The following is a 12,805-nucleotide window of genomic DNA, read 5'->3' as shown; positions in this document are numbered from 1 at the left end:
AAAAAGTGGTGTTGTATCCATACAATTAATAGGGTCATCACAGAGTTCCTATGGCCACCTCCTGTTTCCATAACTAGATCAGCTTAATGGTACCATAATGTTGTATTGTCACCCGACCTACATAATTATGTTTGCAAAATTTCAACTCAATTGGAAAATGGGAAGTGGGTCAAGAGCTCCCAAGATTTCACCCACTCTAACTAACATACATACTAACAATAAAATAAGCTTGTAATAAGACAGACAGTGCTAAATGGGATAAGGGCAAACAGATGAACTACTCAATAAAAACACATATTTTATCCAATTTTAATAATTAATAAAACTGGTCATTATTTCAAATATCTTTTTAATAGATTCCATAAATGTGCCAGTTTCACTCTGAAGCTGGATCCGTCTGGTGGCACATGCCCCTATAATACAATATTAATATTTGTTATTACTTAAACAATGAGAATATTGAAAAATAAAGGAACAGGCAGGGCTTCAACTGTTGATGTGCCTGTTACCAAGGCAGCAGTTGGACAGTAAGCATGAATAGTTGCGGGTTAAACAAAACACCAAAAGTGTCTGCCATCCTGTGGCCTATTTTATAAAGCTACAAGTTACAATTTACAAGCGGAAGTCTCGTTCTAACACATAGGGTTAGAAAGAGACTTCCGCTTGTAAATTGTAACTTGTAGCTTTATAAAATAGGCCACTGGAATACTATTCCAAATAGATATATTTCTCTACACAACAAAAAGTATATTTAGTATAATTGTTCTACACATAGAGACATATACACTGCCACTTGTCAGTAGAAAAAGGCGCGAAATGCAAATTTTGTATGAGGTTAACACTTAATGCCTATTTTTGTTTTATTTTGCCTTCTTTTTCTACTGACAAAGTGGGTGTGCTAGAGTATATCTACAGAGATATTAGGTTATTAGAGAATTACTAAACTATTTTTGATGCACACTGGACATAAAAAAAACTTAGGTATACCGGGTTATTCCCACTAGTTACCACCAAGCCGAGTTGGGGGTAACTAGTGGGATTTTTTTTCCCAGTAGTTACCAGTGGTAAAACGTGGGAAAAAAATTCCCAGTAGTTACCACTGGTAAGAACTTGGTGGTAACTAGTGGGAATAACCCGGTATACCTAGGTAATGTTTAGATGAGAGGGACTTAACCTCTAAAAGAGGGAGGGTGGTCAGCGGGCAACTGGTGCTCAGAGTGTTGAGTTGCGTTCTCGCAGGCGACTCCATACATCTAGCGCGAATTCAAGTAGGTCTGCTAGATCGTCAGAAATGATAATTTCGGTTTTCGCGGTAGGCCCTCAGATTGCTACTTACAAATTTCTCCTCGTCACAAAACACTCCTGTACACTATAATTAAATACGAAATGTTTGTGAATGGCGTAATATTTTTTCTTCTTTCTTATTTTTCTAATATTTACTATCGATCGTACCGACAACCAACTGGATCTGTTATAGCCGTTATAGGGTCCCATAGTCAACTAGCCTTTTGACCGCCAAACGGCGCATCCATTTGCCGTGCCACTGACGCCACGGGGGTAAAATTTAGTTTTATGAATAAATAATGCCAACCTAAAAGTGGGGTGTTTTTCATCAAAAAACGATCGACGTCAAATGCCGTGTTTGGCGTCGTTGTCACGATTTTGCGTTGACGTAAATTGCCGTCTGTGGCGTTCAAAAGAATCAAAAGGCTAGAAACCGTTAGTCTCGCCATGTCCGTCTGTCGGCCATGTTTGGAAAAGAAATCGCGTTTGTTCATGTTCGTTGGTGCACACATGTTCGTGAACAGGCCCTGCCCTGTCTTTACTTTTGAAATCTTTGACCTTTACTCTCCTACTTGTAGTGGTGATTAATTATTTTTCGCCTTAACCTTATGGCAGGCGTGGCTCACTTCGCGATTTCGTCGCTTTGCAACAGGTAACAAGTACATCCGTTCCACACCAATTTTGGTGACTAGCCATAAGCCGCGCGTGGCGCTGTCACCACCTAGCGACCATACCTGAGGGTCTACCGCGAACCACGTTCGAAGTGTTGCCCCCCTATCGCACTTACATACAAATTTACAAGTGCGACAGAGAGGCAACACGTCTAACGTGGTTCGCGGTAGGCCCGCTGTCCTAATCGTAATAGACACGTTTTGTTAGAGAGTGAGTCTTCTGTACCTAGTACTATTATTTATTCTGTGCTTATTTATGGTGTTGGGCGTATTTGATAAGGAAGGTATTTTAACTTTAAGGGTCTTAAAAAACATTTTTGATAAAGATAATATTTTCGGCTATAATCGGTCCATAATTATTCAAAAAAATGCAAATGGTAACATTAAAAATGCATAAAAACTAGAAAATAATTACCTTAACAGTACAATTTATCCCGCTGCACTGTACAAAAATAAATAAACTGATAAGTATTTTTTACGCTTATCATCTCTCAGAAACTGACGGTATTGTCCGTTTCTGAGAGGAGATATTTTTTATATAGATATTTAATATACCGAATTATTACAAAATATATTATTTCCAATAAGTTACTTTACCCTGGCTCTACAAGAATTGCCAATACACTGAAATAATCCACAAAAAATATTAATTAATACGTCGTTCATAGTGTAGCTACGTAAAGTACATTATGCGGGAAAAAAAACGTCAAAAATTATTTGACCTTTTGCTGCTGACTGTCCCTATCAAGGTTTACGTGAAAGTCTAGTAGGTATAATTACATCTACATACGTGTGCGTTAAAATCACAAATAAGGGTTAAATTAACAAAATTATTACAATACAGTTTAATACCTCAGAAGTACAATTTGACCCAAAACACTGCAACATAATAGAAAAAAATACTTATTAGCATGGTATAATAATATACTCCGCCTGGTACTCCATTCCCGTCTTTTCTAGGTCACCTGACTGACACAAGCCTACGTCATCATGCGACAGCGCTATATGATAATATGCGACAGCGCTATATATAGCGGCCATGTTATTGTGACGTAGGCCTGTGTCACTCTGGGAATAGAAGACCATGTTTTATTAGACTATGCTTATTAGCAAGTAAGGCGCGTTTAAGGCTGCCCGTCCACTGGCTCGGAGCGAAATAAATAATATGTCTGTCAATAGAATTGCATAAAATCTTTGCTCCTGTATCCTGTACCCTGCCCCTCTCTATCGCATGTATATTTAATACCTACCTACTCCTAATACGATACGATAAGTAATTGCTTCTGTATTCTTTTACATTAACTATGAAAATTGTATTGAGAGATCAATAAACTAAACTAATCCTAAGTCTGTTCCAAACCTATCGAAGTAATGGACAGAGTTATAATAGTAGTAGACGCGTTTGTCCATGAGCATGTCGGGCGATGCTCAGTGTAGGGTTCCGTAGTTACACATCCGTCAAAGTAGACTGCCTTGAACGGGGGCTATTAGTAAGCATCATGTACAGTCAGCAATAGGGAGTACCTACGTGGCGCTTTGTAAGTCTTTTTACGAAGAAGGAAATACATACTTTTTGCTGTTTTTAATCTGCTTAGCCGATCATGTTCGCTATAGTTTTCATTGAAAGTTTGTATAGTAACAGCACCAGTCATGGGACATTTAAGAGGAAATTGGGAGTATTTATGATATTTCCCGTATACATGTAAATGGTCTACCGCTTAGCGTGTTAAAAGATGAAAGTCCTACCCGTCTTTCATGTTTTAGGCGTGTTGTATCAAAGATACAGCAATTAGTTTCCACATATTTAACAAATTAAAACTATGCTTTTTTTCTCCAGTCATGGACACCAAAGCTCCAGTAATGGGCCCCCGGTAATGGACGAGGATCCAGTAATGGGCCCCCTATAATGGACATTGCTCTATCAGTATAAAATATTGAAATGGGGAATAAGTTACGGCAAAAAAATCAATTTTTGGTATAAGCTTTTATCGCTGAATGTATTTTTCTTTCCACAGCCAATTATTATTGTATTAGATCCATCGAGACAATTCTAATATACCCAAACACAATTAGTTAGGGTTTATTGCGATAAATTTCCCATGGCCACCTCCTGTTTCCATCATCAGATAAGGTCCATGTTATCATAATATTGCATTATCATCCGATTTGCATACTTAATTACGTACTTACACAAAATTTCAACTGAATCGGAAATCGAAAAGTGGCTCAAATTCAGCTACCAAGATTGGACCCACACTAACTAACAGGGCGAGTTAAATAAAAGTTTGGAAAAACGATATTAATTTATCCGAAGTCCGAGAATACCTCCTGATTGACATATATCGTAAAGAACTACATTTTACTTCTGTATTGTTTAAACATGAAATTATGGCATGGCAAGAATCATTCTGTCAATTGTCCCATCATAGGAGGTACGCAGTTTTACAGCTCCTATAATGGGATTAGGCCAAATACCACTATTTTTTTTACATCTGTGGACTCACAACATAGTGTGTTGTATACCTTATCTCATGGTAAATGCAACTAACAAAACACTTTCTAGTTTTCATCAAGTATTAATTAATTGAAATTTAATAAATTAACTTACCTCTGTTAGCGAAGTTGTTAAGAATTCGTAGTGGTATTTTTTTTCAGTGACACTACAACTTTTGGGTTAACGCCAATTTCTTAAAAAGCAACCAAATTTAATGAAGCTTCAAACTGAAACAGCTCTAGGACTCTTATTTATGATAATATACAGCCAGTGTTTATAAACTACTTTTAGATACTTATTTTAGAGGAATTATGTTTTTTTGTCCCATTACTGGTTCCACGCCCATTATAGGGTATACTACTATAGTAAGCTTTACTTTCACGATTTATTTCATATTGTTTGGATCCAAGATTCAAAAGAGGGGGGGGACGCCTCTTTTCTTTGTAATCGAAAAATAATTATACCTACCCACTACGTGGAGGCACCCTAAATTATCCATGCCAAATTGCAGCTTCCTAGCACTACGCACTACCGACCACAGAGCAATGCCGTGGAAGTCGCGAAACCGACAGACAGACAGACAGACATGGCAAAGCTATAAGGGTTCCTAATTGACTACGGATGCCAAAAACAAATGACTGTCATCGAAAGTGTTAAAAAGGCATAGTACGTACATGTGATTCCGATCTTGATGCATCAGTAATATGCGGCATCTGTAATGTAATAAGTTTTTGGAAAAAAAACATTTTTGGTAGGTACAAGCTTTTAAAATGGCTTATATAACTTATATTGTACTTTTCTTTTCACAGGCACACACACACATTACACATACATTGAGGTAATTCTAAATATCCCAAACACAATGGGTTTGCGTTGTTTTACCGCAGACCTCCTGTTTTTATCATCAGATCAGCTCCATGTCATAATATTGCGCTGTCATTCGACTTACATATGTATGCAAAATATCGGCTCAATCAGAAACCGGGATGTGGGTCCTAGCTTCCAAGATTTGACTTACACAGCTCAGCTCACACTAACAATATAATATACATAGAGTCTGTTCGGACTCTATGACAGGCTCAACCAACAGGGCACGTTAAATAAAAGTTGTAAAAATATAGAATAGAACATGTAAAAGTATAAGTACCTACTCTCTTTTATTTGGTACTTGTTAGTTGGTTTATACATGTAAATTCGATTTTATTTCTTGAACTTGATATACCTTGGATGGTTTTCCTTTTGACTGGAATTAAAATAGATTGCCTTTTTACTGATGAATAAGAGGCGAAAATAAAAACTGAATATTTTGAGACATTGTGACTTAAGGGGCCCACTGATTACCAGTACGCCGGACGATATCAGCCTGTCAGTTAATCGCAATTAAATTTGACAGCTCCTAATAACTGACAGGCTGATATCGTCCGGCGGACTGGTAATCTGTGGGCCCCTTTAGATTGGCATCTAAACAATACGAGTAAGAGTTAGAAAAATCAGTTACTAAACTTTACCTTGGCAATGCAGCTGTCTCCTTCGCACTGCAATTTAATTAATAAGCGCTTGCAAACCTATTGTTACAGATCTACATAATCCCAAAGTACAGTTGCCTCCAGAATCTCGCGAACTAAATTGACAGGTCAATGTGCACAAATGATACCACAGTTTGGTCAGTGCTGTTCATATCGATATTTTCAAAAAGTTTGAATTAGAGAATATCGCGATAATTCACCGCAAGTGGCGCTACTGTTGCGCGGTCGGTTAAAATGTATGTTTAAGTTATTTTACAAATGTTTTTTTTTTAATTTATTTATTTCAAAAAATATACCTATGTTTAGGTATACAAAAGTTTCGCCAAACTGTAGACAGTTTGTTGGCGAATAGTGCGCTCTCAATTTTTTTATAAGTAAGTAGGTACTTTATGCGTTATACCTACAGAGTACAGCACTACAGCACTGTTATGTAGTACTATTCACTAGTAGTTACTTGGTATTTCGAAAATCGTGCAATTTTATACAAGGATATTGTAATTGTAATGTACTTAAACATATTGTAATTAAATAAATATTTTATTTTGTTTTATTTGTTACGAAAACTTACAGTTAGAGTAACAAGTTAGGTGATAACATAGAAACAGTGATTTTGGCTCAAAATACCTACAAAGAAAAAGCCGGTCCAAACGGGGAAATTTTTCGTACAATGTGATTAATTTCTCATTTAATTTGTGTCATCTACCGGCCACATGTATAAAATTAAATCACCAATTTTAGATTTATGGCGACAACCGAGCTCTTGAAATATACAACTTGCCCCCAAACCTGCATACTAACATTGAAATTTGTCAGTTTCGCATCGGCACCTCCTGATTTGATCGGTAACGTTACAATCTTACAATCCAATCAACCACTTTTCTCGTCACATTCATATAAATCGCAATCGTTTCTGACCCCTTTATAATTATGACATGGGTAGTAAGTGCAATCACTTACTTACCTACTTATCGATATCATTTTATCGACATATACCCGTGACTATTTTTTCTTTGCTATTCCTGGTATCATTTTATTTGTCAAACTCATGTCAATTTAGTTCGCGAGTTTCTGGAGGCGACTATAGGTGTTAATTTGTCCCTTATTACTTAGTTTATAACTAATTATCTATTACACTACCTGGGCTCCACAAAAATCATCCAAACACTGTAAATAAAAATATCAAGATAGGTATTATTGTTCGTCTTAAAATAACCTGAAAATAATTTATAGGAAACTTACTGTTGAGTTGCATTCATATCCGTGACACTGAAACAAAAAACTGTTAATCACTATAATTACAGGACCTACATGCACATACATAGTATATACATACATATACAAACATATACTATATGTGACCTAAAATATAATACATAAACATAAAATTAGCCGGGGCAATATTGCAACGATGGGGCAAATGCAACTACTTAGGTACTCTAAAAGTACAAGAAGTGTTTCAAGAGCTTTTGCCCCAAGTTGCAATCTAGCCTTTAATAGAAATGTCAGTATCATCATTCACCATTACCGTAACTAACGTAACGTGTGTCTAGGTACATACAGGCTATTCCGAAGTGTTAAAACGTAAATCGGTAATATCTTCGTTAATGCTGTGGCTTATAGAATTATACTTTGTATTCATCGGCGCGATTCGGGAAATGAATTAGACATTCACTAAATAAAAAATAGTAAATATATGTAACGTTCCGCGGCAAAAGGTACCATGCCCCCCGGCTGAATATTGTAGCGGTGTCAATAATAGCGTAAGCGCCAGCCGCCATAAGGTACCTTTTGCCGTGGAACGTCACATATCTTTACTATTTCATATTTAGTGAATGTCTAATTAATTTCCCGTATCGCGCCGTATGTCCAGAGGGTAGAGTAAAGACACGTTGTATTAGGATATTAAAATCAGTAAGTACCTTGGTATTACACAATCTTCCAAAACACTGAAATTAAAAAAATTCTATTCTATTCTATTCTAAAATCAACACTAGAGTAGAAATACTCGTATAATTCATTTTGCATGGTGTTCGGAAAGGAAATAGTAAATTTCTTAAACTGACAATGCTTATATATATAAGTATCTTAAATTTGAAATAAGCCGGACGGACCGGAAGTGCGAGTCGGACTCGCCCACCGAGGATTCCGTACTTTTTACACGACTGCCCAAACAAAAAGAGTGTATTGTTTTTAATATTTGTTGTTATAGCGGCAACAGAAATGCACCTGAGAAAATGTCAAGTGTGTAGCTAATGTTGCTATCACGGTTCATAAGATACAGCCTGGTGACAGACAGACGGACAGTGGAGTCTAAGTGATAGGGTTCCGTTTTTACCCTTTGGGTACGGAACCCTAAAAAAACAATTTCTTACAATAGTCTTCTCTCTTGTGGGAACATATGTAGTTCAGAAGCGGTATCATGCATGGTCGCATGTTTATCACCTGTCATGCCATGCGTCACTTTCGCACTCACATATTTGTAAGAACGAGACAGGCATGGTTTCAAATGATAAAGAGCCGACCATCTTAGCCCTCCCGAGCCGGTAGCCGGTATCCGCTTTGTTTACTAATGAATGATAGTTTGTAACGTAACGTCACCCACCTCGGCTGTACACTTCGGGCCCACACACTGCAACAAAATTTCAGTAAAAAACGAAAAAAGGAGCATTTCACCGTTTCGTAATAGACATTTGCAAATTTTTTTTTCTCCAAAAATAAAACGTGCAAGGGGGCAATTTAGACTGCGGGGTATTTTAAACTTCCATGTGTTACATTACTACTAGAGTGCCATATGGGTGCCGATCTTGTCGCATAATAATTGAATGTCCTAATGTCATGTTTTACGTATAAAATTCTTTTCTCATAATTTTTCTCAAACATGAAAAATATTTCGATTAATTTAAATTACACCCCCCTCCCCCCGTACCTTACAGGTAGTCTGCTAATAATATACATGCGAAAGTATACCTCTCTGTATGTTACCTCTTCAAGCTTTCGCTTAATCAATTTTCATGAGAATGGAGAAATAGAGATAGTTTGAGTCCTGATATTATCACAGAAATCGTGACTCTATACGCAGACGAAGTGGCGGACGGCTGCTAGTATTTCATAAGATTCGTGGTATGGTTACCTCACTAATGCAATCCCTTCCAGTGCACTAAGAGTAAAAAAAATGTGATTAGTCTGGTAACTCTGGTAGGTATTATATCGTGACTAGGTATTTAAAAAAACTCGTATCTTATTGTGTCAATGAAAATAAAAATGTGGTAACTATGTATGGTATGCATACAGAGTTACTGCGTTTTAACTTTGACTAGCAGTACGAGGTACGAGTACGAGATTTTTTCAAAGTGACGATATTTGAACGAAGGAAAAGTGCAAAATGCACTGCCACGAACTCGCAACTCCGGGCTACGAAGCTCAAACAGTTTAAAACCACATTATTAGAAACAATCGAATGACATCATGCACTCTTAAATACTCTGCAGCGAATATTTTTCATCTATTTCTAACCAGGCCGCGTAGCCAAAATGCCAATCGCTTTCGCTCCGTAGCGATCGAAACGCAACTGTCACTGTCGCACTAATATGGAAGAGTGATAGAGAGACATAAAGCTTTTCGTTGTCGAAGCGATAGCGGTTGTAACGTTGGCTAGGCCGGCAGTTTCTAAGATTGTTGTTTCGTTTGTGGTACAAAATTAATGGACATATCATAAATGGTAACCGTAAGTTTTAGTATCATAATACCGGTAGGTAGGTAAACCAAATATTTTATTTTATTACACAGTATTTTACTCACGTTCATAGTACAAGGTTTTGGAAAAGTATGACACTGAAATAAATAAAATATTATAGGACATTATTACACAATTTGACGCAAGTAAGTACGCAATATACGTACGTATACGTATGTACGTAGTATTTCGAGGCACTTTAATCCTATTTTGTGTTTTCTCTTTTATTATGTATTGTCTCGATTGTTTGTGCTTACGAATAAATACTATTCTATTCAATATATTTAACTAGGCAACCTGTATGCAATGTGTCAATGTAAATATTATCTATCATTTATAGATATTTCTTATCACGAATAAATATTAACAGATGAGTATTACTTATAACGTATCTCCTTCTAAATATTCAATCTAACTGTTCTTAATACGAGTAAGATATCGGACTTACTTTTGACTCGCAAAACCAGCCGTCACACTACAAAACAAAAATACTTATTTTGCGAAACAACAATTATCTTAATCCGTCTAGAAAGTGTGGCGGTGTCATTATAAACATAATTATGACGTTCATAGAAATTTGGCATTTATGATAACATTCCTCACTTGGTCATTATAAAATTAGCTCGGATCCACTTCAAGTAATAAAGCTTGAAGTTGCGCAGTAATTTTTTACTGAAGATAGCTAAGTTTGGTGACTAAACCTAGTTATATACAGGATGATTTTGTTACGTCTGACCATACTTTGAGGGGTTAATATATGGGTCATACTTAACAACTTTTACTATGGGGCCAACTCCGAAATCGTGAAATAAACGGCCTCTCATATGACATTTCGGTGAATCACATGTTAATGATTTCTATGGAATAGCAGATTTTTTTTGTAAGTTGTTTAGTATGACCTACATAATACATATCCACCCATCAGAATATGGTCAGACTGTATAACATTTTTCCTAACATAATACAGATCTTCAACCGTCCCATAGCTGACCATAATAACGTCTTACCAACCGCCTCATTTAAATAGTTTACTAATAATATGGTGGCTGACTAACGTCACTCCTGAAGTATCCGTGTCGCCTCTGAAATCAAACATTGCAAAAATAAGTTACTAAAGTAAGGACGCTAAGCACGAATAATTTCGTATATTGACCCGCCTGTTCCTATCTCTATCGCTAACGCATGATTATATTGCTGACCCGCTCGCACAAAGGCATTGACCTCCGGCATCATGGACAGCAATATACATAATTATGTGCGTGTGATAGAGATAGGAGCAGGAGGCGGGTGAGTGTAAGAAATTCTTGGTGCTTGGTTTTTAATTGTAACAGGCGAGAATACGTATTAATCAGTAGGTACCTGTAAGTACTGTTAATGCCCAACACATATTGTATAGAGGTACTTACTCCTTTGCACTTGTAGCCATCACACTAACAAAATAACACAGGTGATATTAGTAAGGGCAGTAAAGATTTTATCTAAAAATCCATTATGGTCATATAAATTCATAAGGGTTCAAAAAAAGATATACTTACTCTGGGTATCTCCTTTACTTTTCGACATTAAGAGACCATATATATATACATCTCTTAGTAATAGTAATAATTGAACTGTTAGTTTTATTTTATAAAATTGTTGATGTTATTCATCATCATCATCATCATCATATCAGCCCTTTATCGCCCACTGCTGAGCATAGGCCTCTCTTCTAGTACGCCACTTGTCCCGGTCCTGAGCTAATCTCATCCAACAGTGACCCGCAATTTTCCGGATGTCGTCCACCCAACGAGCCAACGGACGCCAGGCGCTTCTTTCATTTGAAAGCGGCCACCATTCTGTTAACATTTTAGTCCACCTGCCATCACTCTGCCTAGCAACATGTCCTGCCCAATTCCATTTTAGTTTGGTAATGACGAAACCCACGTCATGCACCTTGGTGCGGCGACGGATCTCGACATTCCTTACTCGATCTTGAAGCTTGATACCGAGCATGGCGCGCTCCATGGCTCTTTGTGCTACGCGGATTTTATGCACAGCCCCCTTAGTGAGCGTCCATGTCTCGGCACCATAGGTCATGGTGGGCAGGACACATTGGTTAAAGAGGCGAGTCTTCAGGCATTGTGGAATGTTAGCAGGTTTCAGGATGTCCGCTAATTTATTGAATGCCGCCCAACCGAGCTGGATTCTCCTGGAGATCTCCTTCTGCTGGTGTGTTTTGTCAAATGATAGAATATGTCCAAGATACAAGTATTGCTCGACCACCTCCAGTCTTTCGTTCCCAACCATAATGGTTGGAATCGATTTACTAGAGATGTTCGTCATAACCTTAGTCTTGGACATATTCATCTTAAGACCTATTTTCAAAGAAGCATGGTATAGGCTTTCAATCATGCTTTGGAGATCTTCCAGGGTCTCGGCAAACAAAACAATGTCGTCGGCAAATCTCAGGTGCGACAAGAAGACACCATGGATATTGATACCAGTTTTGTCCCATGCAAGCGTTTTTATGACGTCTTCCAGTACCGCCGTAAAAAGCTTGGGTGAAATGGTATCCCCTTGACGCACTCCCCTTTGGATGGATATTGGGTTACTGAGTTTGTGAAGCCGAACTTGCATTGTTGCCGAGCTATATAGCTCCCGGAGCACATCCACATAGCGAGTGTCAACCGAGCAGCGATGGAGAGAGTCAAACACGGCCCAATGTTCGACACTGTCGAAGGCCTTTTCGTAATCTACGAAGGCCATGCACAGGGGCCGGTTGTATTCAGAACTTTTCTCCATCAGCTGCTTGACTGCATGGATATGGTCGGTAGTAGAAAATCCACTCCGGAAACCAGCCTGCTCGGGAGGTTGGCATTCGTCGAGAATACGAGTTAGACGATTGCACAGCACTTTTGCAAATAGCTTGTACGTGTGGGAAAGGAGGCTTATGGGGCGATAATTACTTAATTTTGAAATGTCTCCTTTTTTATGTAAGATGGTGACTATGGCGGTTTTCCAGGATTCTGGGGTGCGAGCACCTCGTAAAACCTGATTAAACAGTTTTACTAGGATACTGATAACAGGGTCACCACCTGCGCGAAGAAGATCGGATGTA

General features: G+C 37.8%; 2 long non-coding RNA genes across 2 annotated transcripts; both read right to left on the bottom strand.

The window, feature by feature from the left end:
* Positions 1–301: 301 nt before the first annotated feature.
* LOC134670581 (uncharacterized) lies at positions 302–2,582 on the bottom strand. The gene is made up of 4 exons (XR_010099095.1): positions 2,553–2,582; positions 2,371–2,397; positions 1,337–1,369; positions 302–413 (listed from the first exon to the last, which is right to left on the bottom strand). It is a non-coding gene; the product is annotated as an uncharacterized LOC134670581 (long non-coding RNA).
* A 6,523-nt stretch (positions 2,583–9,105) lies between these two features.
* Positions 9,106–10,790, bottom strand: LOC134670444 (uncharacterized). Its single transcript, XR_010099060.1, has 4 exons — positions 10,764–10,790; positions 10,157–10,183; positions 9,774–9,806; positions 9,106–9,132 (listed from the first exon to the last, which is right to left on the bottom strand). It is a non-coding gene; the product is annotated as an uncharacterized LOC134670444 (long non-coding RNA).
* Between the last annotated feature and the right edge of the window lie 2,015 nt (positions 10,791–12,805).

This window comes from Cydia fagiglandana, chromosome 14, assembly GCF_963556715.1.
Source record: "Cydia fagiglandana chromosome 14, ilCydFagi1.1, whole genome shotgun sequence".
Taxonomy (NCBI): Eukaryota; Metazoa; Arthropoda; class Insecta; order Lepidoptera; family Tortricidae; genus Cydia; species Cydia fagiglandana.
The sequence above is the reverse complement of the archived record's forward strand: the minus strand, read 5'-3'. Positions and strand labels throughout refer to the sequence as shown.